A 27,797-nucleotide genomic window follows, 5' to 3' on the forward strand; every position below is an offset into this window, starting at 1 on the left:
GGTCTACTTTCATTCTTGGCAACTTGACAAAAGATGTCCTTACTGCATTCTCCAAGATAAAGACCTTGCTCAATTTAATATTGAAAATTGATAAGGTCTACCTATTTTCGCATCAGGAATCCACTGAAGATATTGCAAATACCCACTCTGTTGGACTCTTGTTAAGAAAGTCACACTCTAACTTTTGGTACTGTATAATACATTGGATTAACTAAGCATTAAACAAATAAGATTGTGAAATCACATGAAATGGAGAGAACCTAATAAACACGGTGACCATATTCATTCTTTGTGATGTATTGTTATTTCTTCCAAAATGTAGAAGATTTATTTATACCTCATTTAGTCCCATATTTCATTTAATATCATCTATGCATATTAGCAGCCTGGAAAATAAAATACCATCTTCAATACTGTACAGGTCAAAATTTATAGTTATATGTAAACAAGGAACACAAATGGACCAATACTCATCATTTTGCACAAAACAACTCCAAATGCATCAAATTTCTCAACATATATTGAATTTGATAGAAAAGAAATGAGAGAATTGTCTTGAACACAATGTCACAGGCAAAAAATCTTTCTGAACTTAATACCAATAACATAGACACTAAGAACAACAATTAACAAATGGGGCCTCATGAAACTGAGAAGCTTTTTGTGACAAAGGACATCATCATCTGGAAAAAGTGGAAGCCTACAGAATGGGAAAAGACTTTACAATTACATGTTTGATAAGGGTCTAATATCAAAAATATGTAAAGAACTAAAAACCCTGACATCAAGAAAAAATATAAAAATGGGATAAGCCATAAACTGAGTCCTCAAAAGATGAACCTCAAATGTCTGAGAAACATATAAATAAAATGTTCAGCATCTTTAGTCTTCAAGGAAATGGCAAATCAAAATTGCTTTAAGATTTCACCTTATACCATTCTGAATGCCCCCCCTAAAAAAAAGATAGCTCAAATTGATAAGGATGTGGCAAAAAGAAAACAATATCAATTGCTGCTGGGAGTGCAAACTTTGTGTAATCACTCTGGAAATTAGCATGGCAGTTCCTTAGGAAGCTGAAAAAATCTACCACAAGATCAAGATATACCCTATTTTGTCATATAGCCAAACGATACTCAGTCTTACAGCAGAAATACTTGCCTAATCATATTCATTCATACTAGGTAGAAAATGGAAAGAATATAAATACATATCAACAAATTAAAGGGGAAAGGAAATCTGATAGGCATAACATGATATTGCATAATAGTTATTGCTAAGATAATTTTAAAAATGAAATGAACAAGTATATAGAGCTAGGAAAAATATCCTGAGTGAGGTAAACAAGACATGAAATGCATTATGGACATGGACTTGGAGGAAAACTAAATACTACCATTGCTCTAAAGGAATTTAGCAGTAAAAGGACTCCTAATGATATTCACTGTAATAGGTCAGTACCATGCTAAGTCATCAACAGAAAAGCTTCCTCATGTAGGAGATAGTAACACATACAGACACATATAGCCAGACAATGTTCACAAAGGGAGACACCTTGGAACACTTTGGATGTGTTCATCAAAATCCCTCCGGTCAGGGTAAAGTGAACTATGTGGAAGAGGAATCAGAAAGATTACAGATGAAGGAAAGAAGGCCTTTTCAACCCAACAAGCCGCACAGACACCCGAACTACACAAACTGTGGCGGCATGCACAGGGCCTACACTGGTCTGTACCCAGTGAGGTTTCTGTTCTGGGAGAAACAGATACATGCTCCCACTGCTATCATAGTATCTCTCTTGGTTTGATAACCACTTCCAAATGAAAACAGACTTTAAACTGTGGACTCCCACTGAGGAAACAAACTAGCTTAAGTGCAGGAAGTTCCCATGTCCACCAGTGGATGACTAACACAAAACAAACAAAATTGCATCTTTGCTTTTTTTCTTTTTGTTTCATATTGCTATGTCAGGACATGGTTTTTAACCTTTACAGGTCCTTTGTATACTTATTGTGGCTTCTGGCTTTGTGTTTTTATGGGATACCCCTGTGTGAGAGTTGTAGTCTATATCTATATGTGGTTCTTGTGCATCATCATTCTCTAGTTTAACTCCATTTTTGGTTTTGTCTTGTCTTAATTTGTTTGCTTTTTCATCTTTATTTTATTTTATTTTATTTCATTTTATTATTATCCTTTACATACCTGTTTGTTCTTAAGGAAAACCAGAAAAGGTGTAGGACTGAATGGAATAGGAGGAAAGAAAGGAGAAACTTGGAGGATTTAGGGGAGCAGAGAAAATAATAAGAACATATTTCATGAAACAAATCTATTTTCAGTAAAATATAGTGCATATGCATATATATGTGAATATACACAAAACTTACATAAATACTTGAAATGCTATTGAAGTAGTGAGTATGTTATAAAAGCTAGAGAATGATATCTGTAAAGCATGCAAAATACTATGTGAAATATGAAAAACTGCATTTTTAATTACATCAAAAAGTGTTATAAAAGCATAAAAACTTAGAAAGCACATGGAAAATTGTGGTAACATGCAAAACATGAGAAGACAGTCATTGAAAATACAAATGGGCAATAGGCACTAATTTTTGCAAAATTAAAATTGATGAATATTATTTTGAAAGCTAGCAATGGAGAAAATTAAAAAAAAACAAAAATGAATAAAAACGATTCAATTTTTATTTGGAAAGATAACCTGAGTAGTGAGTGTGGTGATTATACTCTAACAAATAAAGCTTGCCTGAAGATCAAAGTGTGGAGTTAGCCACTAGCTAACCATAGAGGTTTGGAGGTCTGTACAGACAGACAGAAAGTGATATTGCTGGGCTAAGAGGAATATAAGCCAGGAAGAGACAGGAGCTTACTTTTTTTTCAGTCTGAGAATTTCATAGAAGTAAGAACTGTAGTGGTTGCCTGCTCTGTTTCTTTGATTGTTCAGCTTTCAACCATATTATCTGACTATTATTATTATTATTATTATTATTATTATTATTGGACAATTAGAACTCATTCTAATTTGCAGCCACAGGCACAGGCTGGAGCTTCACACAGGACTCCTGCTTCACTGGCTATTTAGCCTTTATTTTTTCCTTAATCCTCTAAGCAAGTTTGGGATATTTTTTATGTTGCAGCCTCTCTGCAGCAAACTACATAGGCATAAGGATGCCAAAAGCCACAGGAGTTAGCCACTTTTGAACTTTTCCCACGTTCTTTGACTTCTTTTCTTCCTGTGGGTTGTGGGATTTCCCTGAATTTCCTTTTCAGGCTGCTGCCAAACTAGCTTGCTCTCTGGACACACACTTGGTCTTCTACTGCTGTATGCAGCAGTAGTCAGTTTACATTTCTCTGTCAGATGAGTCATCATCAGAGGCAGATTTGGTGAAATAATTGGGTATTCTTAAGGGCAGGAATTAATTAAGAGAGTTTTTGCCATATTAAAATGGAGGGAATCGCTTCCATGTATGATGGTGCCTGAACAATTTGTAAATGAAGCAATTAAATGAGAAGATTACTAATTTAGATGGGATTTATTGAACGTCAATTAGAAACATTATCAGTTTTATCACTTTTGTTTTATCTCTAAAACATTTGGTAGAAAAAAAAACTTACTATAACAGATCATATTCAGGAACAGACAGAGGAATTTCAAAATTAATCAATTCCACCATTGTATTATAAGGTTAGAGATGAATAGCCTAAGGTTTTCAAACAACCAACTTTAATTTATCCAGACACTTTACAGGAACAACTAACTGAAAAATGATAGGTACCTACAAGGCTGTGCAAGAGCTGAATAGAGTCCTGCGGAAATCTTAGATTTAAGGAGATTCAAGGAAGAAATAATCAAAATCTCAAGTGTTTCTATTGCAGTAAACAAGGTGAACTAAAATTGAATGGTAAGCAGGGCATTCCTAGAAACAATGTTCTATCTAAGTATAATCCAAACAAAATGCCTCTCTTTTGTGGATGATGAAGAAGGTGTAGGAAATTCAGGCATTTGACTTGTGAAGGTACATCAACAAGGGACAGTAAAGGTAGAGGCCTCTTGAAGATACCCATGCCAAACTTCGTTCAGTAGTTTCCTGTAACCAGGAAGGAAAATTCTTCCCAGAGTAGTTAAAGAACCTATTGTAGAAAATCATACTGCTCTTGTTGATAGAAAAACTATAAAAGAGAGAACAAAAGAAATTAGGAGAAACCTTAAAACAAGTATTTTGACAAAATTCTATGAATAAACAAAGACCAAAATTAAAAATACAAATAAATGACTTTGTAATTCAATGATGTATCAATAACTGTACCAGAAACTTAGCATCCAAACTGGCCTTTTTGAGAGGTAAATGTTTAGCTTTAAAATTTGGAATGTTATATCAGGTAAAACAAAGCAGTAGTTGGGTTGAATGTATAGGAGAAGAGAAGAAAATTAGATATGTATGTGGCTAACAGCAACAAATTTAAGGGGATGTCATTTGGTTTTTTTTTATTTTCCATTTGAGCATCTTTTTTATTTTTTATTTTTTATTATTTTTTATTTTAATTTTAAATAACTTGTTTTACATGTCAATCCCAGTTACCTCTCCCTCCCATCCTCCCGCACTCCCCTTCCCACCCAGCCTCCCACCCTAATGCCAATTCCTTCCACATAGAGGATATCTAGAGTCTGTCATTTCACTCCGGGTAGGGTCCAGGCATTCCCCTAAGAGTCCAGGCTGAGAGAGCATCCCTTTATGTGCTATGGGCACAATATGACTGTTTGTATTCCAGGTTTAGACACTGATCGACTGCTCAAGGCCCCATAGGTTGCCCAGGCCTTCTCACTGACACTCACATTTGGGGGCATCCAGATCAGTCCCATGTTAGCCTCCCTGCTGCCAGTCTGGGGTCCAAGAGCTCTCCCCTGTTAAGATCAGCTGTCTCTGCTGGTTTTGCCAGCCCATTCTTTGCCAATTTGCTCATCACTCCTCTCTCTCTCTACTGGTTTCCTTGGGTTCAGTTAAGTGCTTAATTGTGTGTTTGCCTCTGCTTCCATCAGCCACTGGATGAAGGCTCCCAGATGGTTATCGACATCAAGTCCATTATCAGGAATGGGCATTCAAGGTGGTCTCTCCACTATTGCTTAGCTTGCCAATTGGTGTTATCCCTTTAGATCACTAGAGGTCCTCTGGTGCCTGATCTGTCTTCTAACCTATGAGTCCCTCTTCCCCCTATTCTACCCCAACCCACTCAACTTCCTGTACCCCCATGACCTACTCTCTCTTTCTCTTCTCCCCCTCTCTTCTTCCGAGCTCCCACTCCCCCCCCACCCCACATCGTGCTCCACATCCATTCAGAGAATCTTGTCTCAATCCTCTTCTCTTGGGTACTATGCATATATGCATATCTTTTAGGTTCTTTCCTGTTTCCCCGACTCTCTATCAGTGGAAATGCAGACTGGCACTATCCTGATCCATGACTAGAAACCATATATGAGTGAGTACATACCATGTTTGTCTTTTTGCGACGGGGTTACATCACCCACGACGGCTTCCTCCAGTGCCATCCATTTACCTGTGAATTTCAATATTCCATTGTTTTTTTCTGCTGAATAATACTCCATTGTGTAAATGTACCACATTTTCTCCACCCACTCTTCAGCTGAGGGGCATCTAGGTTGCTTCCAGGTTCTGGCTATTACAAATAATGCTGCTATGAACATAGTGGAGCAGATTCCCTTGTTGTATGAATTTGACTCATTTGGATATATGCCCAAGAGTGCAATTGCTGGGTCTTGAGGTAGATTAATTCCCATTTTCCTGAGGAATCTCCACACTGATTTCCAAAGAGGCTGTACGAGTTGGCACTCTCACCAGCAGTGGAGTAGAGTTCCCCTTTCTCCACATCCTCTCCAGCATAAATTGTTTTCAGTGTTTTTGATTTTAGCCATTCTGACAGGAGTAAGATGGTATCTCAGAGTTGTTTTGATTTGCATTTCCCGGATGGCTAAAGATGTTAAGCACTTTCTTAAGTGTCTCTTGGCCATTTTAGCCTCCTCTGTTGAGAATTCTCTATTTAGATCTGTACCCCACCTATTAATTGGATCCTTTGGTGTTTTGGAGACTTGTTTCTTGAGTTCTTTGTAAATTTTGGAAATTAGCCCTCTGTCAGATGTGGGGTTATTGAATATCTTTTCTCATTCTGTGGACTGCCTTTTTCTTTTGTTGACTGTGTCCTTTGCCTTACAGAAGCTTTTTAGTTTCAGGAGGTCCCATTTGTTAATTGTCGATCTCAGTGTTTGCGCCACTGGTGTTATGTTTAGGAAGTGGTCTCCTGTACCAACTCGTTGAAGAGTATCTCCTACTTTCTCTTCTAAAAGTTTCAGTGTGGCTGGATTTATGTTGAGATCTTTGATCCATTTGGACTTAAGTTTTGTACAAGGCAATAAACATGGATCTATCTGCAGTCTTCTGCATACCGGTACCCAGTTATGCCAGCACCACTTGTTGAAGATGCTTTCTTTTTTCCATTGTACAGTTTTAGCTTCTTTGTCAAAAATCAAGTGTTCATAGGTGTGTTGGCTAAGATTAGGGTTTTCAATTCGGTTCCATTGGTCTACCTGCCTATTTTTGTGCCAATACCAAGCTGTTTTCAGGACTATAGCTCTATAATAGAGCTTGAAGTCAGGTATGGTGATGCCTCCCGAGATTCCTTTATTGTATGGGTTTGTTTTGGCGATTCTGGGTCTTTTGTTTTTCCATATAAAGTTGGTTAATGTTCTTTCCAGGTCCTTGAAGAATTGTGATGGAATTTTGATAGGGATTGCATTGAATCTGTAGACTGCTTTTGGCAAGATTGCCATTTTTATTATGTTGATCCTACCAATCCAAGAGCATGGGCGATCTTTTCATTTTCTGGTATCCTCTTTGATTTTTTTCTTTAAAGACACAAAGTTCTTGATATACAGGTCTGTCACTTCCTTGGTTAACATTATCCCCAGATATTTGATGCTGTTTTTGGCTATTGTAAAGGGTGATGTTTCTCTGATTCCTTTCTCAGTCACTTCATCATCTGTACATAATAGGGCCACTGATTTTTTTGAGTTTACCTTGTATCCTGCCACATTGCTGAAGGTGTTTATCAGCTCTAGGAGTTCCCTTGCAGAGTTTTTTGCATCACTTATGTAAACAATCATATCATCTGCAAATAATGAAAGTTTGACTTCTTCTTTTCCTATTTGTACCACCTTTATCTCCTTTTGTTGTCTTATTGCTGTAGCTAGAACTTCAAGTACAATATTGAAGAGATATGGAGAGATTGGACAGCCTTGCCTTGTTCCTGATTTTAGAGGAATTGTTTGAGTTTCTCTCCATTTAGTTTGATGTTAGCTGTTGGTTTGCTGTATATTGCTTTCATTATATTCAGGTATGTTCCTGTTATCCCTGATCTCCCTAGGACCTTTATCATGAAGGGGTGCTGGATTTTGTCAAAGGCTTTTTCAGCATCTAGTAAGATGATCATATGGTTTTTCTTTCGCAGTTTCTTTATATTGTGGATTACATTGATAGAATTTCTAATGTTGAAACATTCCTGCATTCCTGGGATGAAGCCTACTTGATTATGGTGGATTATTTTTCTGATGTATTCTTGAATCCGGTTTGTGAGTATTTTATTGAGTGTTTTTGCATCGATGTTCATGAGGGAAATCGGTCTATAGTTCTTTTTCTTAGTTGTGTCTTTGTGTGGCTTGGGTATCAAGGTAATTGTAGCCTCGTAAAAAGAGTTTGGCAGTGAGCCTCCTGCTTCTATTGTGTGGAATACTTTGAGGAGTATTGGAATTAGCTCTTCTTTGAATTTCTGGTAGAAGTCTGCACTGAAGCCATCTGGGCCTGGGCTTTTTTTGTTTGGGAGACTTTTGATGACTGCTTCTATTTCATTAGGGGTTATAGGTCTGTTTAGATTGTTTATCTGCTCTTGATTTAGTTTTGGCAAGTGATATCTATCCAGGAAATTTCCCATTTCCTTTAGATTTTCAAATTTTGTGGAGTGCAGATTTTCAAAGTATGCCCTGATGATTCTCTGGATTTCCTCAGAGTCCGTTGTTATGTCCCCTTTTTCATTCCTGATTTTGTTAATCAGCATGCTCTCTCTCTGTTTTTTGGTTAGTTTGGACAGAGGTTTGTCTATTTTGTTTATTTTCTCAAAGAAGCAACTCTTTGTTTCATTGATTCTTCTCAGTGTTTTCCTGGTTTCTACTTGATTGATTTCCTCCCTCAATTTGATTATTTCCTGCCGTCTGCTCCTCCTGTGTGCGTTTGCTTCTTTTTGTTCTAGATCATTCAGCTGTGCTATTAATTCTCTAGTATGACTGTTCTCCAGTTTTTTCATGTGGGCACTTAGTGCTATAAACTTTCCTCTCAGTACTGCATTCAACGTGTCCCGTAAGTTTGTGTATGTTGTATCTTCATTCTCATTGAAATCATGGAAGCCTTCAATTTCTTTTTTTATTTCTTCCTTTACCCAGGGATGGTGCAATTGTGCATTGTTCAATCTCCATGAGTTTGTAGGGATTCTGCGGTTTGTGTTATTGTTGAATTCTAATTTTAATGCATGGTGGTCTGATAAGATTCAGGGGGTTATTGCAATTTTTTTGTATCAGTGGAGGTTTGCAATGTTTCCTTTTATGTGGTCAATTTTAGAGAAGGTTCCATGTTTTGCCGAGAAGAAGGTATATCCCTTCGTATTTGGGTGGAATGTTCTGTACATCTCTGTTAAACTCAGGTGGGTCATAACTTCTATTAGTTCTTTTGATTCTTTGTTAAGTTTCTGTCTGGAGGTCCTGTCTAGTGGTGAGAGCTGAGTGTTGAAGTCTCCTACTATTAGTGTGTGAGATTTTATGTGCATTTAGAGCTTTAGTAATGTTTCTTTCACGAATGTAGGTGCCTTTTTATTTGGGGCATACATGTTTAAAATTGAGACTTCATCTTGATGTACTTTTGCTTTGATGAATATGAAGTGTCCTTCTTCATCTCTTTTGATTGATTTTAATTTGAAGTCTAGCTTGTTAGATATTAGGATTGCTACACCCAATTGTTTCTTGGGACCATTTGATTGGAGGATCTTTTCCCAACCCTTTACTCTGAGGTAACATCTGTCTTTTATGTTGAGATGTGTTTCTTGTATGCAGCAGAAGGAAGGGTTCTGTCTTTGTATCCATTCTGCTATTCTGTGTCTTTTTATAGGCAAGTTGGGGCCGTTGACATTGAGGGATATTAATGACCATTGATTGATGATATTTGTTTGTGCTTGATTTATTGTTAGTGAAGTTATTTTGTGTAGTTTCTCCTCCCTTTTTCTTTTGGTGTTTTGTAGAGTGGGATTATATATTGCCTCTGTCTTTGTGAGTGTAGTTATCTTCCTTGGATCTAGGTTTTCCTTCTAGCACTTTCTGTAGAGCTTGATTCATGGACACATATTGTTTAAATCTGTCTTTGTCATGGCATATTTTGTTTTCTCCATCTATGGTAATTGAAAGCTTTCCTGGATATAGTAGTCTGTGCTGGCATTCTTGTTCCCTTAACTTTTGTAGGACATCTGTCCAGGATTTCTAGTGGTGGAGTGGTGTGTTGAAATCTCCCACTATAAGTGTGTGGGGCTTTATATGTGATTTAAGTTTTAGTAATGTTTCTTTTACAAATGTGGATGCCTTTATATTTGGGGCATAGATGTTCAGGATAAACACTTCATCTTGGTGGATTTCGCCTGTGATGAGTATGTAATGACCTCCTTCATCTCTTTTGGTTGATTTTATTTTAAAATCTAATTTGTTAGATATTAGGATTGCTACCCCCGCTTGTTTCTTGGGTCCATTTGATTGGAAATTTTTTCCCAACCTTTAACCCTCAGGTAATATCTGTCTTTGAGGGTGAGGTGTGTTTCTTGTATGCAGCAGAAGGATGGGTTATGTCTTTGAATCCATTCTGCTAGCCTGTCTTTTTATGGGTGAGTTAATGCCATTAATGTTGAGGGATATTAATAACCATTGATTGCTTATTCTTCTTTGATATCGAATGGTTGTTTTTGGTCTAATTATGTGTGCAATTTCACCCCTTTGATCTTTTGGCTGTTGGTAGAGAGGGATTCTCTAATGCTTATGTTTTATGGTTGTAGTTAGCTTCCTTGAGTTGGAAGTTTTCCTTCCAAAACTTTCTGTAGGGCTGGGTGAGTGGATAAATATTGTTTGAATATAGTTTTGTCATGGAATATCTTGTTCTCTCCATCTATAGTGATTGAGAGCTTTGCCAGCTATAGTAGTCTGGGCTGGCAGCCATTGTCTCTTAGTGTTGGTAGAATATATATCCAGGAAGAGCTGATGTCTTTCCTATGTGGGCGGGTCTTCTGGATGTCAGGAGCATCCCCGAAGATCAAGGGGATGGGAGTCGGGCGGGGGATCCCAGCCGGAGACCCAATCTCACCTGAAGCTGGACTCGCTGAGAGGATGTCATTTGTTATAGCAATGGAATACGCAGATTAACAGTCCTCCAATCTTATAAAATAAGTGTAAGTTAACTTAATTTTCTAGGAAAATTATTAGAAGTTATTATAAAGAACAGTCACCTACTCTTCAAGTTGTCCAAGCACAAGTTACAACAGTTGCTGATCTTTCAAAGAATTCATCAGTCCTACATTTATAATGACTAATGGACAAATGTGTATAGGTTTAGCAAGGGCTTTTAACATCAGAGAAACTGCAGGACTTAGAACAGCTTGTACAGGAGTAGGTAGCTCTGCTCAACACATGGAAGAAACAATCATCCCTTGTAATTCTCCTGCATTTTTTATTAAACAGAAATCTGCAAGTAGAGAATTGTAACAAATCAGAGATCTGTTAATAAATTGTTTTAGACAATGGGATCTCTACTGCCTGGAAATCCATTGCATCCTCCATTGCCGAAAGATGGCTTCTTATGGTTTTTTGATTTAAATGATTGCTAGTTCAAAAAACTTTACAAGACAGGGACAGAGAAAAATCTGCCTTCATGGTGCCTACTTATAATAATTCTTAGCCTGTTAATATATATCAATAGGATGCTTTTCCACAGGGAATGTTAACTAGCATCACCATGAGCCAATATTTTGTAAACAGTTGTAGGAAATGATAAGTATGCAATTTCTTCAATCTATAGTTTACCATTGCATGGAAGAATTCTTACTAGCTAATTCAAATGTAGATACTTAAGAAATAATGTTTGATGAATTAAAGAAAAAATTGCCTTTTGGGGGATTATACATTTCTCCTGAAAATAAAATTAAAGGAGGAGATTTCATTCATTAATTAGGATATTAAATAGGCCTACAATAAATTAGACTCCAAAAGGTACACCTCAAGAGGTGATATTTCAGCTTTCACCCCCTAAAATCTGAATCTGAATTGTTGTTATTAAGACCAATTAGTACTCATGCTACAAGGTTATATAAAAAAATGAGTTAAATTTATCTGTGAAGGAAAATGATGGATTATAGTGAGAAAACCTTCAGGAAAATCTTTGATGATGGAAAATGGAAGGTTCTGCTGACAAAATAACATATCTATTTTTTATTATTTTCTAAGATTTTTATTAATTCCTATACTGATCAAAGTATGAGAAAATGATGACAACTTTATTTAACTTCAAATATATTATATACTAATAATATGCAGTTTTGTAAATTAGGGTTCTTGGCAACATTTCAAAAAACATTTCATGATGGAGTATTGATATATATTATCTATTTATGGTAAAAACACATTAAAACATCTTATTTGTAAAGCTCAGATGGGGAGAACTCTTCCATTTGGATTTCATTAGTTTATCTATCATCTTAATTTCTAGTATTGTTATTTTTACAGAAGTTTTGAACTATGCTTTTCTTATTTACTTTTCAATGTTCTATATTCTATGATTTTCACATTTCATATTTTATGAGCTGCAACTATTACATATTGGGATGGTCTTTTATACTATGTATAATTTTTGTGTTATAAAAGTCAATCATATAAATTTCCTTTCTTTTGATGAATGTACCTGTTTCTGAAAAAAATATTTACTTTTGGGTGATTTCAAATGTTTCTGGAGTTTTAAAATTCTATAAGTAAATTTTTTGGTTTTTATGAGACAGGGTTTCTCTGGATTGTTTTGGAGGCCTCGAACTCACAGAGATCTGCCTGCCTCTTCCTCTCGAGTGCTGGGATTAAAGGCGTGTGCCACCACCGCCCAGTAGTATAAGTAAAATTTTAAGCAGTGCAGAATTGAGTATTAAAAGGTTCCTACCTCTATAATCCACTGTATGGTGGACTATAATCCTTGGTGTATCAACTGTCAGTGTTGGGACACCTCTTCTTTCAATTTACATGTTTCTCAGATGCCCAATATCTTTGAAGCTATATTCTTGTCATTTTGTTTGCCAAAAGATTTTAGGCAGCTTATTTATTTCAAATTAACAGACATTGCTTCAACATAGAATCTCTCTGAGATCCCTGGTTGTAAAATGAACATTTTAGTTAATATTTTGACAACCATTTTAAATGTACCTGACTAAGGTGCCTATGTCCTCTTCTAGTCACTTCACTTCAACATTTAACATTGTATTTTCATGCTTCCATATGAAGTTTAATGATAATGGGACTTATCAGCCAAATGTTATAAGTCAATTATGTGCTTACAAAATCCTTTGTTAAATATTATCTTGAAAGATTTGCTGGTGAAAAGGACAATATGCCCAGACAGTCTTACTCTAGACTTCATGACTATACATTCTAAAACTAATACAAGAATATGAGATAATTTAACTTTTTAATAAAAATAGTGCTGTACTTGCATACAACTAAAACACTTCTGCTAAATCATCTGAAAATTATGTCTAAGACTTAATGCAATGAGAATGCTGTATAGTTTTACTATACTCCATTGCTTAAGGAAAATTAAAAAGAAAAATTTAGCGCATGCTCAGTGATATTTTGAATCTGTGATTTAATGAATCCATGGATGCTTAAACCAAAGATATGCTGTGCTTATAGTATGTGAATTTCTGAAATAAATAGGCTAAATTGGTTTGAGGCATAAGACATTTGCAAGAGCATCTAAAATAACTTGAGCTAGGAAGCAAATTAAGGAAATTGATGGTTAAAAAAATAAAGCTGCATCTACAGAAATGATAAAATGTTTTGTTTCCAATAAACAAAGGGAAGTAAATGAAACCTGGGATAAGGCTGGAACATGTGCTAACAACACACTGGAACACAGATGCAGACAAACTGGGGAAGGAGGGAGCAGTCAGAAGAGGCTGACAAACAGCTAACACTAAATCTAAGAAAACAAGAGAAACATGGGGTGAAAACAGTGAGTATAATTTTATACCTACAGTAACATTTATGCTTTACCACGGAGGAAAATATTATACTCTTTATACCTGATAAATATGCACAGATATTAATTTATTTGAATTGTTTATTGTTAAATATGGTAAAATTATTATAAGTATTTATACATGTATTTGTTCTTAAGAGCAACATAGCAATATGCATGTAGACAGATGTCTCATGTAGTATATGAGGAGACCTCTGCAATCTCTGGGGCCTTATATAGTAGACCAATATTTACCGTGGTGTAAAAATGAACTTTGGGAGCCCATTCCAGATAGAGAGAGGCTCTCTCAGTCTGGACATATGCAGGAGGGCCTAGACCCTACCCTGAATGAAATGACAGACTCTGGAGATCCCCCACAGAGGGCCTCACCCTCCCTGGGGAATAGTGTGGGGCTTGGGTGGGGGCTTGGGAGCTGGTGGAGGGACAAGGGAGGAGGGGAAGGACAAGGAACTGGGACTGACATGTGAAGCAAGCTTGTTTCTAATTTTAAAAAAATATAAAAATTGAATCTATAAAGGAAGCTGTCAATCTTTCAACATGGATGCTGAATTCAGCATTTCAGTGAACTTCACTCCTTACCCACTAGATAAGCAATTCAATAAATTACCTCCATTCATTATCTCTTTTCTCATCTTAAAATTATTAGCAAATAAAACTGAAAATGTTTGTTGACCTTGAAACTTAAATCATTATAAAATTATTTCTTATTTTCTACAATAATTTGTTCTATATTTTCAGGAAAATAAAAAATAGTTATTGAAGACAATATACATCTCACAATTCTGTGAATCCTCTTTTTCCTATAGCGTTTTGAATATAGTAATTAAAATGTGGTTATGTATTTTTATCTACTCTAGTAAAAGTCTAATCATCCTGAACATAACAACAGTAGCACAGACACTGAGATCGACAATAAATAAATGGGACCTACTGTAACCAAGAAGCTTCTATAAGGCTAAGACAAAACCAACAAGACAAAAAGGCCACCCTCAGAATGGGAAAATATATTCACCAGCCCACATCTGACAGAGTGCTGATTTCCAAAGAACTCAAGAAACTAGTCACAAAAACACCAAATAATCCAATTAAAAAGTGGGATACAGAACTAATAGAGAATTCTCAATAGAAGAATCTAAAATGACTGAAAGACACTTAAGAAAGTGCTCAACATCCTTAGCAATCAGGGAAATGCGAATCAAAACAAATCTAAGACACCATCTTGCTCCTCTCAGTACGGCTAAAATCAAAAACACCAACAACAATTTTTGCTGGAGTGGATGTAGAGACAGGGGAAATCTCCTCCACTTCTTGTGATAATCCAAACACTACAGCCACTTTAGAAACCAGTGTGGAGGTTCCTCCGGAAAATGGGAATCAGTCTAACACAAGATCAAGCAATTCCACTCTTAGACATATATGCAAAAGACACACATTTATATAACAAGGACATTTGTTCAAATATGTTCATAGCAGCATTATTTGTAATAGCCAGAACCTGAAAGCAACCTAGATGCCCCTCAACTGAAGACTGGATGAATAAAATGTGGTTCATTTACACAATGGATTACTTCTCAGCTGAAAAAAATGGAATCTTGGAATTCGCAGATGAATGAAACTAGAAGAAACCATCCTGAGTGAGGTAACCCAGTCACAAAAAGATGAGCATGGTATGTACTCACTCATATGTGGATTATAGACATACAGCAATGTATTACCAGCCTACAATCCACAAGGCCAGAAAAGCTGGGAAACAAGGAAGACCCTAAGAGAGACATGCATTTTCCCCCTAAGAAGGGGAAAGGGACAACATCTAGAGAATTAATTGGGAGCATAGGGGAAGGTGAGAGGGAGTTAGGACAAAGAGAATGGGAGGAGGGGAGAGGAGGACTTTTGGGAACAGGAAGTTTGAGTCAGGGGAAGAATATAGGAGAGCAAGAAAAAGAGACACCATAATAGAGGGAGACATTATAGGTTTCAAGAGAATCTGGCACTAGGAAATTGTCCAGAGAGTTACAAGGATGACCCCAACTAATAATCTAAGCAATATGGGAGAAGCTAGCTTAAATGTCCTTCCCAGATACTAAGTTTGATGACTACCTTATATGTCATCCTAGAGGCTTCACCCAGTTGCTAATGGAAGCAGAAGCAGACACCCACAGCTAAACACTGAGCTGAACTCTTGGAATCCAGTTACAGAGAGGGAGGAATGATGAGCAAAGGGGTCTAGACCAGGTTAGGGAAACCCACAGAAACAGCTGGCCTGAACAAGGGGCAGTTCATGGAGCAAAATCTGATAATTGGGAAACCAGCACAGGACTGATCCAGAACCCCTGAATGTAGGTGTCAGTTAGAAGGACTGGGCAATCTATGGGGCCTCTACTCTAGTTGTGGATCAGTATTTATCCCTAGGATAGGAATGGATTCTGGAAGCCTATTTCAAATGTAGGGATATTTTCTGCCTAGACACTTGGGCAAGGGCTCCAAATGATATGACAGACTTTGAGGATTCCTCATGGAAGGCCTCACTCTCCCTGGGGAACAGAAAGGGGATGTCATAGAGGGTTTTTGGGGAGCAGGGGAGTTGGGAGGGTGAGGGACCTGGAATTGACATGTAAAACAAGTTTGTTTGCAATTTAAAATATAAAATCACAAGAAAGACAGACTCAGAATACAAACAAACAAACAAAAAAACCAAAGCCAAAACAAAACAAATCAAAAATAAAAGAGGAGAAATGTCAATAACAATATGTAAGGAATGATAACCATAATATATTATTATTTTATACTATATTTGTTATAAGACATTTCTTGGGGAAAAGTAAATCATGTTTAATCACCCAAAGTAAGGAAACCATGATAGACCAAAATGCATTAAATTATAACTCAATGAGGTTTATTGAGACTGCATCCTGAAATATGGGTGAGCAGTTACTTGCAGTAATTGAAATGACTCAAAGACACCTTCATCAGTGAAGCTCACCCCAACAGAGTTGACAGCTCACAAATGCTAAGAACATACAGGCAGCTCCAGAATATAAAGAGTGTCCTTTCCAAATGACTTGATAGGTCTAAACCTCTTGCAGGTGGCTTGGCTAGTTTTAGCTTCTTTTGGGCAGCTACTCTGGTCTTGGTTTAGCTTTTCTTAGTATTCTCTGCAGCTTAGCTTGAGAATGGAGAAGCCTAGGGAATCCCAACAGTTTCAGGAACTTCCAGAAGTGTCTTGAATATTTACCTGATTGTTTAACAAGTCCTCCCAAAAGATAGTTTCAATCCTCTAAGAAAAGGATACACAAAAGTAGTTACATAATTATGGTTGCTATTATTCATAAAAGTATTTGGATGAAATATTAGTATTGGTGAATTTATTTGCACTACCTATTGAAATTTGGTATTTTAGCCTAAGTATACTAATGAGTTTAGAATTATACCTTGGGATCAGTAATTTCCCTAGGGTCACATGATGTGGAAACCAAAGAATGTGACCGTTCTATTTGTGTCAAGAACTGCTAACAGAGAGACCAAGTGGGAAATACCAACATCTAATTGCAAAACAAGTTCTTGTCAGATAGATGATCATCTTTTTGTTAAGGAAATCTGACTCCTTTTGTCCTCTGATCCATGATGGAGTCTTCATGGGTGGTCTGTTTGAGGAGGTAGACATAGAGCCCCATTCCACTCCAAATTCTACTTTCCAACTTGATTCACTAGACAGCCTAATTGCAATGGTAACAATAACAAATAATTTATCATTTATAAAATATCTCATTCACATTACCAACAACGATAAACAGAGTGAAGCTTTGTATACTCCAAATTTGTTTCCATAAAAATGAGACATCATATTATTCATCAAAGATATGTATGAGAGATATATATCTCAGTATATATGTGACCTAAAAGAGCATAAATCATCAAAATGGCAATTAAGAAAATGACTATAAGAAGAAGGAGAGTGGCTGAACAAAATTTACAAAATTTCAATTTAATAATACATATTTAAAAAACTATCATACAAAAATGAAGAGTTTGTAAAAAATGTAGACATTAATTATATATCCAGAATATGAATATACTGATTAAATATATTTGTAATTTTCAATTGTTTTAAAGTGGGAAACAAATAATTATAATGTACTGATCACAATAACAGAAATGAACAAAAAATTAATAAGTGTTAAAAGGAAAACAAATTAAGGATTACAAAAGGACAGATTAGTAACTTATATTTTATTCTTCCTAAAATCTCAAAAGATTTAATTTTATCTACAAAAGACTGCCATAAGGGTAAAAACAAAAATTAAAGTTTGGAAGAGAATATTTGCAAATAGCATACCTGTTAAAACACTATTTCGAATGCATGAAGAATATACTTGTCTATAATAATTAGCAGCCCAATGGAAAGCACCCAAACAGTACATATATACATACATACACACACACACACACACACACACACACACACACACACACACACATATATATATATGTATATATATATCACTGAAAGAGACATATGGTTAAAAATTATATAGCATGAAAATATCTTTCCTACCTTTACTGCTTAGAAAAATTCAAGTAATAAAATTCAAGATAATAAAACTGCCCTTTGTATAACTGAAATAAGATAAAAGCAAAGATGTTGAAAACATAAAGAAGCTGAATCACTCATAATGCCATACAATGAAAGACACTCAACGTTATTGTTATGGAAACAGGCTTTCCTAACACATTAGTTATTGTTCTCCAGAAAAACAATCGCTGGGATGTATTGGAGGCATTTAATGTTGTACTATGATTCATAATTTTTGTGTCTCTTAGGCTTCTAATTCATTAACAGAATAATTAAATTGAAGGATAGTCCTACTAAAAATTAACTAATTATATATATATTTGCAATATCATAAAAATATTTTATTTATGATATAAAGATTCGATTTCAAGTAAAGTTATGTATCATATCTAGTCAAATGCTAAGTAAGATTAATCATACTATTATGTATTTGTGCACTTGTTTATAAAAAATCATTTGTATTCTTAAAAGCAATGAAAAATTCACCCCAAGGAAAACTATACTCCTGTGTTCATAGGCACTTTGAGTGTATAGTCTAACTTTGTAAACATATGAATGCATAAACAAAATGAAGACCCTCTTGGCTAGTACTCAAACAATGTCAAAAAGCAATACTAAAATATTATTTATATATATTCTGCAAAGAATGCTGATAGAAAAAAAAGCCAGTTCTAAAATATAACAGTCATGCGGCTCTATTTATGTAACATTGATGATATAATAAGTATCTAGATATGGAGAATGGAGAGGTGGTTTCTACAGATCAAAATTGGAGAATAGTGACTTCTGGTATAGTGACACATATCATAATCCTTCAGACTGTGAGTTAGAAGCAGGAAGATAAGAAGCCTAGAAATAAGAAAAGGTCTAAAAAATATTCAGACAAATGCACACATGAGTGTGCACACAGACACCTACACACACACACACACATACACACACACACAGAGAGAGAGAGAGAGAGAGAGAGAGAGAGAGAGAGAGAGAGAGAGAGAGAGAAGCACATGCATATACATACATGGAGAGAAAGAGAGAGAGAGAGGGGTGTAGCAATTTTCTTTGCTCTAAATATCATGGGAGTTGTTCTTTCAGTGTAAGTTTTTTTAATGTTATATAGTCGGGAAAAGCTCCTAAGACTAAGAAAATTCTAAAGAAAGCCTCATTTAAAAACCTCAGGAGATATAGAACTTAGAAGTTCTAGGAATTCCCTATAAGTGACCAGATGTACTAGAATCTTCTCTCCCAAGCTTGAACTAGCATTAAGATCTGCAGAAAGACACTGACAGAACAGCTAAGCTTCCTGGAAAAGGCCTGGAGTGAACCAGTTACCTCTCAGAGGCTTCCTAACCTATGATCCCTTTAAAAGTTGAGCAGTAAACTCTAGGATTCCAGATTTCATAAGTGGTCAAAAATGCTCAGGTGGGTTTGCATGTTGTTCTTTCTTTTTGAGTTATTGCTGTTCCAGCAATTAAGCTGCACAAATATTCGTATATTCAATCACAAAGAATTCATTGGTTCAAGCTGGATTAAGTGGTATTATTGCTATCATGTATCATCAAACAGAACCTATTGCTGCTTAAACAGGAAGTAGCAGAATCAAACAAAACTTGTAAGGAGGGGTTATTATGGCCCCTGAAAATATTGTACAACAGAGACTTATCTGTGTAAAGGCAAATCATCCAATGGGGAACTCTTGATATAGCTACATTTTCCTATATAGTGTGGAATAGTGAACTTTTAACTCTTTCTGTTTTTTAAGAAATACAAACTCATTATTTTAAACCAATGCATAACTGGGCATTGACATGAAAAATAATGTGTTTGATTAAAAACAACATCAATTAACAGTATGCTACATCATATAATTAAAATCACCTGTACATACTAAAATTATTAAAACAAAATGGTGAAGGCATATTGGAAGTATCCTTAATATTATGAAGCTTCTTTTTCAAAATATACCTGTTTTCTTATGTGTTTTACTTTTGAATTCTTTCTTAGCTAAATTTTAAATTACTTTTTATATAAATAAAAAACCAATATTATTCTACATTCCAATACCAGTCCCCAATCCGTCCTGTCCTCCCATTTCCACCATCCCACCATCCCACCGCCCATCCTTTCCTCATGAAGGGTGAGGCCACCCATAGGGAATCATCAAAGTGTATTACATTAATTGGGGCTGGACCTAGGCCCTCCCTGCAGTGTCTAGGTAGAGAGAGTATCCTTCCATAGGGAATGGGTTCCCAAAGTCCATTCATACACTAGGGATAAATACTGGATACATTCGCAGACGTCCCATATACTGCCCAGGTCGCCCAACTTGCACCCATGTTCAGGAGACCTGGTTCATTCTTATGCAGGTTTGCCAACTATCAAACTGGGGTCAGAGAGCTCTCACTTGCTCAGGTCAGTCGTTACTGTGGGTTTCCCCAGTATGGTCTTGACCCATTTGCTCATTACTCCTCCCTATATACTACTGGATTCCAGGAGTTCTGCCTAGTGCTTAGCTATGAATCTCTGCTTCTACTTCCATTAGCTACTAGGTGAAAAAAAAAGTGTGGGATCAGGAAAGTAGAGGGGGGAAAGAATAGAGAAGGGAAGCAAGCAAAGAGGTACCTTAGTAGACGGAGCCCTTAGGGCCTCAAAAAGAATCCTGGTACTAGAGAAATAGAGAATCTGTAAGCACGAACCCAGCTAAGAATCTAAACAGTGGTGGAAAGTCTACCTTAAATGCCCTCCCCCTGAAATGAAATTGATGACTACCTTAAATGCCTTCATAGAGCTTTTTTCCATATTTCATGGATCCAACAATGCATGTAAGCAAGGTAAGTCCTCCATTTAGAAAGTAAGTTTGTGTGGGAAATACTAAGGAAATTCCATTCAGACTGTTTAAATCTATGTGATATAGAGTAGTATGCATGGTAGATGAGAGAAGTCCACTAAGTGAGTAACAAGATACTGTAAAAAGGCTAAAGTTTACAATAAATTCTATAGTTATAAGACTAAATCCCAAGTTCATAGAGTACCTGCTGACTCCCATTTGGTTTGCTTGGCATCTACTATCTTTAGTAATATATATAGCCAATGCAGAGAAGACTGCTCAGTGGAAAGGTATAGAAGGCAATGATATGGAAATAGTGCTTTGGCATTTCTTACAGCCTGTGTGATATATAAGAATAAGAGTACAAGTTAAATCTGTATTACAGAGTTCTCATTGGGATCCTAAAATTCAGAACCCAGAAAGAAGATAGAGATTAAAAGAAAATAAATGAGATAAGAGTGCAATAAATAAACCTAAAGATTAAAGCGTGGTATTTGGTGCCCAATTCATTTAGGAGGATATGACTGTTCAATGGAGATTCATTAAAAGATATCATTATCAAGGACCTTCTGACTGGGCTAGAACTGTGGGGACGTTGATAAATTCTGTGGCAGAAAATGATGCTTGCAAAGTAGAAGTTTTAAGCAGATTTATGCAAGCCCAACATGTAAATTGGATACCTAAGCATCCCAAACAACAAAAATAATGAAGAGAAATTTTTAAAGATGCCGAAGAAAGCAGGATAGGTCAGATAAACAGGAATAGATTTGTATCCAAGCTGAATCTCTAAAGTTATTAAAACACAAAATGCTGCACTGGGAGGCCTTTGGGAAGCCTTTAGACTTGACAGCAGTTTACCATAGGGTAAAGCAAAAACCACACCATAACACATACAAAAAAGAGAAGGGTAGGTGGTCCCTCCTGAGCCATCTAACCCCCAGAAGGAAGAAAGTCTTCAAGAATGGGAACCTCCCTGGCCACTCCCCAACAAGATGGCTTGAGGTAAGTGAAGCTCCAAATCACACTGTGTGACGATAAGCTCCATATTAAATTGTAGATTTATTGGTCTTTTATTAATGTTTAAGATATGTGGGCCTAGTTGAATCTAGATCATGTATGCCTCAATTCCTAATAGCTGCTAGATGTATCAGAAGCAATAAATATTTACTGGTAAACATTAAGATGGAACAAATCATGGAAAACTGATTAAGTTTAACTTAAGGGTGGGCAACTTCCTCAGTAGAGGAAGTGACTATTTAGCCAACTAGAGCCCTCTCAGTAGTCAGGGGCCTCTGCGAGTGAGAAGGATCCTTTTAAAACTTTTAAACTTCAAAATCCTCTGCAGTTTTCCTTCATTTTAGCTCTCCTGTCTATCAAAACACACACAAGTAAATATACAATCATCTGACAAACAATTTCTGTCTTATACATTCCCTTAATACTCTTAAAGGCAGTCACAACATTTTTTTTTTATTTAGCATCCCCTCCGGGGACAAACATCTCCCATACAAGTTACAACCTTTTAAAATCTTTGTTTTTAACCCATGTTCCTCATAAGAATTGTACAAGATCCTTCTTTTTCGACCTAAATCCTTGTATCCTGAGGGCTTCCTTGAGCCCAGAAATAAGAAGAGACTTTTGAGAGAATGATGGATGCCCCATCACTCACTTGGCCGTGAGATATGCACCCTTGCTCTTTTAGGTGGGTCACTGAAATGAAGACTGTGCCATCCCCTGGGGGACACTCGGGAAGGGCCCTTCTCTCCTGCAAATGGTGTCTTTCCCCTGGTTGTCCGACTTCAGCCCACGTGGGGGCCAATAATGTAACGACCGGCAAGACACTCAACGTGGGTCTGGTGGACACCAAGGAAAAAGATGGGGGGCAGGGGATACAAGTACAGATACGGATAACTTTATTCATCTCAAAGGAATTTATATAGGTGAAGGGAGGAGGCGAAGGATTGGGGGGTGTGCTGTAGCTGCAATGAGCCTGGTGGAGCGAAGGTCAGTGGGATGGGTAGTTTATCGTGTGTCCTCTGGTAACCTAACTGCAGATTCTAACTTTATCTTTCACTTTCCATCTTCTATTGTTTAAGCCTACGCCCTAGATAAGCCATAGTCTGTTTCTGGAATTTGCCAGGTAGCAGGGTGGTCCAGAGTCACGTACTCTCTATGAGGACTGAGTCATGTCTTTTCTTATGAGTACCTGAGGCCGGAGGTCCCTGACATGATCTTATCTTTTTATAATGTATTGGGAATTCCAAACATGTTTTTTTTTACTAACATATTAAGTGTCTTCTACAAACTGACACATATTTTGAACAGGTGAAGATGTACTACTATGATTCATAACCACAGTGAAGTTCCTGAGAACAAGTTACTAATGCTGCGGCATAGAAGGCCAATGTTCAGCTTTAATCACGTCTCTACATTACCCCTCCAAGGCTTGAGGAATATCACCACTTCTATGACACATGAAGTTCTAACAGGAGGCTCCTTAAAATTCAGGCATTGAACAGTTAAAATCTGAAAGAAGTCCTAGAAAATGATGGGATGTATCATGCTCCTCCGACCCCAAGGCTATAAAGCAGTAAAGAATACTGTAAAGACTTGAAGAAGCTACCTGCCTTGCTACCTTGGGATAAATAGAGCTGTCTAGCTGCCTGGAAGAGATGTTTTGCAATTTCTTCAGTCACAGGCAGTTCATGCAATATGCTCTTAGGTTCCATTTTTCATGATTTCTGGTCCATGCTAGGGTGGGAATTCAATCAGATGGTTGCCTTTGAATTCTCCTCCTCCTGCAAGCAACAAATTTACCTATATTGAGTCACCCCAATAAACTTATTGGTTATCTAAATTGGACTTTGATGGTCTTTCACTTGTTCCCTACTTTGGGTGATTAGATATCTGTTTCTACCTGATGCTCCAAAATAGTGTCACGTATTAGAGGAGAAATTGAGGGAGTAAAATTGAGTAATTACAGATTTACTAAGCAGTGTAGTAAGTTTAGTGGAGGCCATTTATTAGAATAGTGAAATTGTAAATATGAAGTTATATATGACTAAATAACATATAAAGTAAAAATATTAATTTATGCATAACTGACATCCACTTTAATCTCTGAGTTGCACCCACGACAGTCTCTTGATTGTTAAATGTCATTAAAGTTATACAGGATATTATCACTGGAGGAAGGTTAGTGGAGGAGGATACTCAAGAAATTTCTAGAATCCTTGGCATCTTTTTGTGAACCAATCAATATTTAAAAATGAATTTAATTTGATTGTGAAACCAGAATACATTTTAAGTTAAGAAACATTCACTTTACTTTATAGATTTTAATTAGTTTTATTGCTGGCTTATGTTAGATACAGGTCCTCAAATTTTATTTTAATAGGAAATCTATTAGTATTCTGGGATAGATGGGAGATCATATTTTTAGATGATACTTTATAATAAATAAATGAGAAAGGCAGCCTTCACATGTTTCTGTTGTAGTTTAGATTTCAGCTTGGAAGAATTGCTTTGAGAACTGAGTTATCCAGTTGCTTCTTGTTCACTGGGTGAAAACCAGACACCTGTAAAGGGCTGGTTATAATGAAGATTTTTTTGACACAGGGCTCCCTAGATGTTGAAAAATACTTTCATGAGCTTTAATTGTAGTTAAGTATCATATTCTTTCTAGGCTAGTTTGCCCCTATACTTTTTAAATGTTGTTGTCTAGTCCACATCATGTCACTGTGTTTATATGTGAATACTGGACTACTTAATAATTATATGAAGAAGACTACCACTGTTGGAAATGTGTACAATTAACTAAGATTTACATTTTGAAATTATGATAATAATTTATTAATTTGTATTTTATACTATTAAATAAAAGTACTTTAGATATTCAACTAGTAAAAATATTTCTAATGTAACATATTGAGAAAAGTAAATAAAAATACAAATGACAATATTTATCTTTGCACCAGTGTTACATATCATTAACATTATGTTTTCTATGCATTATGGAGTTGCTTTAGTTTCTAATTGTTAAATATGTGTATCTGAGCAGGAGTAAATGTGGGCAAAGGGAAGAAACTGTAAAGAGTGGACAATAAAAAGGCTTATAGGGAAAATGGAAAAGACAATAGAGGACTTTTGATATAAAATGGAAGACGGAAACTTCAGGCAAAAGAGTCCAGTGAAGAAATGGGGACAAGGAAACAGGAAGCATAGAGAAGGAAGAATCAACAATGAGAACTTTGTATGATTGCAATATGAAAATCAGTTACTTTGTTAGTATTTTTTAAAATTTCAAGAAAATGGAAGAATGACAAGTTAAAGGAATACATGAATTTTTATTCAAACTATTGTAAGTAAACCTTCTTTGGATTGAATTAATTTCACTTAATTGTTATTCTATATATATTCAGTATTTTAAAAGAAAAACATCATTATAGAAAGTTTAATTGCTGGAGTCACAAGTGCTTCAAACTATCTTGGATAATGACCACATATAAAAATAGAGATTATATTCACACTAGACATGCAATTTGCAACTTTTGAAGCAGAAATATTTCACCCATAGGTGTTGTTAAAATGAAAGAGAAGCTTTAAATGTCAACTTCAGAAAAATTCAGCCTGTGTGGTGTGGAGAGAGAATGGTTCATGGCCTGTGGACAGAGGCATAACCGAAAACGTGAAAGTGGTGAGAAACAGGCTGAAGTGGGTGGCTTGTTTGCCACCCAGGGACATGGTGATGTCTGAGCCTGAGCTGCTGTTGGTTACATGTCTGGGTTCGTGGCCCTGATGTAGCTACGGTCTGTGTATTGATACCACCGAAGGTTGAAAAGACAGGACTGCACATATTTGTTCCCAACCCCTCCCTGGCTGCAACACTAGGGAGAAATGGTCCAGCCCATCATCGGCTGAAGCATACAGGAAAGAGGGTCCTGTACCTCAACAGAGTTGACCCTGTTCGCTGGATCATAGGCGAGCCTGGCTCTGAGGGCATGAGAATGACAGAGGAGGTCACACCCATCTAGTCTGCATGGGTAAGGGAAAGATGCCCTCTTTCCCTGGACCTCACTACCTGCTGCAGATGGGAAACCTGACACCTGCCAGAAGCAGCTCTCAGAGCTGTCCCTGTCTCACCTGGGCAGCACAGTAGGGATAACATTGTAGAGCAGGGCAGCAGGGAGGGAGACTTGAGGTCAATGGAAGGGCATATTTCGTACCGCACTACCTCCATCCTTTGCTGTGTGGTAGTGGGGAAAAGGGAAATGCCCTCCTCTCTTGCCCCTCTGCTTCCAGCTGGTGAGGGAGCTAGCCACCACCATGTTTACCAGACTCAACACTCTGGGGAATGGGCCCTGCATCTTGTCTTGCCAGAGTAGAAGAGCAGAACCTTATTGGTAGAAGTGAGCGTCAGCCAACCCCAAAGCTGTGAGCATGGTAGAACTATCCACACTACTAATCTTTCATACAGGAAAGTGTACCCTGCTACTGGTCTGGGCAGCAAAATGGGGCTGATGATGTTGGCAGACATATGGGCGAGCTGTCTTTGGGCTTGTGAGAATGGGATAGCTGACCACAGCCTCCTTTTCTGACATATTGTGGTGATGGAGAGGGAAAGATGCCCTGTCCCTTTGTCCCTACTACCTATGTTGGGGAAGGGAGCCTACACTCCTCTACCAACTGCAGCACTCTGGAAATTTGGCCTTGCACGTATCCTGGGCAGCAGAATAGATATGATGCTATTGACAGAAACCCTGCTCACAGAACATGAGCATGGGAGATCTGGTCCCACTCCTCATCTGCTATATGGTGGTATGATGAGGGTAAAGGTATCCTCCCATCACCACCACTGGCACCAGGAGATCTCACCCTGAGGTCATATGAGTGGCAGAGTTGTCTGGCCCTAATCAGCTGTGGCACTTGGTAGCATGGCTCCTCCACCTCACCTGGACAGAAAAGTGGATCTGGCCCTGCTGTTGTAGATATAGAAGAGAGGAACCTAAGGGAATAAAAGCAGGAGGACCAGTCCTGCCAGTTGCCTAGCCCTGCAAGAGGTGACCTAGTAGGACAATGCTGGAGAGTTCACCATAGTAGTAAGGAATGGGGAAAACTGATGGGATGACAAACCCTGAAAATGAGCCAGGTCCAGTACCAGGGATTTGAGTTGGCCCACCACAACATCCAGCCCATCTAAAATCTGCTAGAGCAGGATCTCCATGGCACAGAGCAACAACAGGATGTCCAAATGAGTCCTGTTGAGGGCCCAGTAAAAACCACAGAACTTCAACTAGATCAATGACGCTTGTATTGAACACTTGTAACTAAATTTATATGGATAAAAGGGTTACTGTGTAACTCAAAGTGTCATACTACAGCTTCTATGATTAGATTAAATTTTCTATTTTTATCCTTTTTTTCTTTAAAATTTTATTTTATGTTGTGACAGGGGGTTGCAAGGGCAGAGGGCAAATACAAAGGAACAAGAAAGTGATTGGGAATAAGATGCATGATGTGGAAGATACAAATAATAAAAAAGGAAGCTAAGAAAAGAAAATGTTTTGATTTTGTTACATTTGCTTTCATAGAAAAGCCTTTATTTTGCAAATGTACACAGTTTCATTCAAATAATATGTAAAATAGCATTTTATGTACTTTATTAGAAAAATACAATCAGGCAAATAATGGAATAAGAGAACTGGAAAAAAAAGTGCATTTGTTATGGAGTAAGTTGGGAAAAGGCACAACTGCTGCTAACTTTTGAAGAGTTTGTATTAATTTTGTAAAAGTTTAAGAATATAAAGAAGAAACTGATTATAGCTAGTTAAGTCTTCATTATCCTATCTGAAAACTGACAATATTTGGGGTTTAAGCACGTTTTCTAAGACAACTTATGCAAGTAAAACAAATGATGTTCATAGTTAACATGGTCCCATAATCCATTTTCTATTTAATTCATCTATTTATTTTCCATCATAGATTCAGGCTCCTCCCATTTTCC

Source organism: Mesocricetus auratus, unplaced genomic scaffold, assembly GCF_017639785.1.
Source record: "Mesocricetus auratus isolate SY011 unplaced genomic scaffold, BCM_Maur_2.0 Super-Scaffold_100020, whole genome shotgun sequence".
Lineage (NCBI taxonomy): Eukaryota > Metazoa > Chordata > Mammalia > Rodentia > Cricetidae > Mesocricetus > Mesocricetus auratus.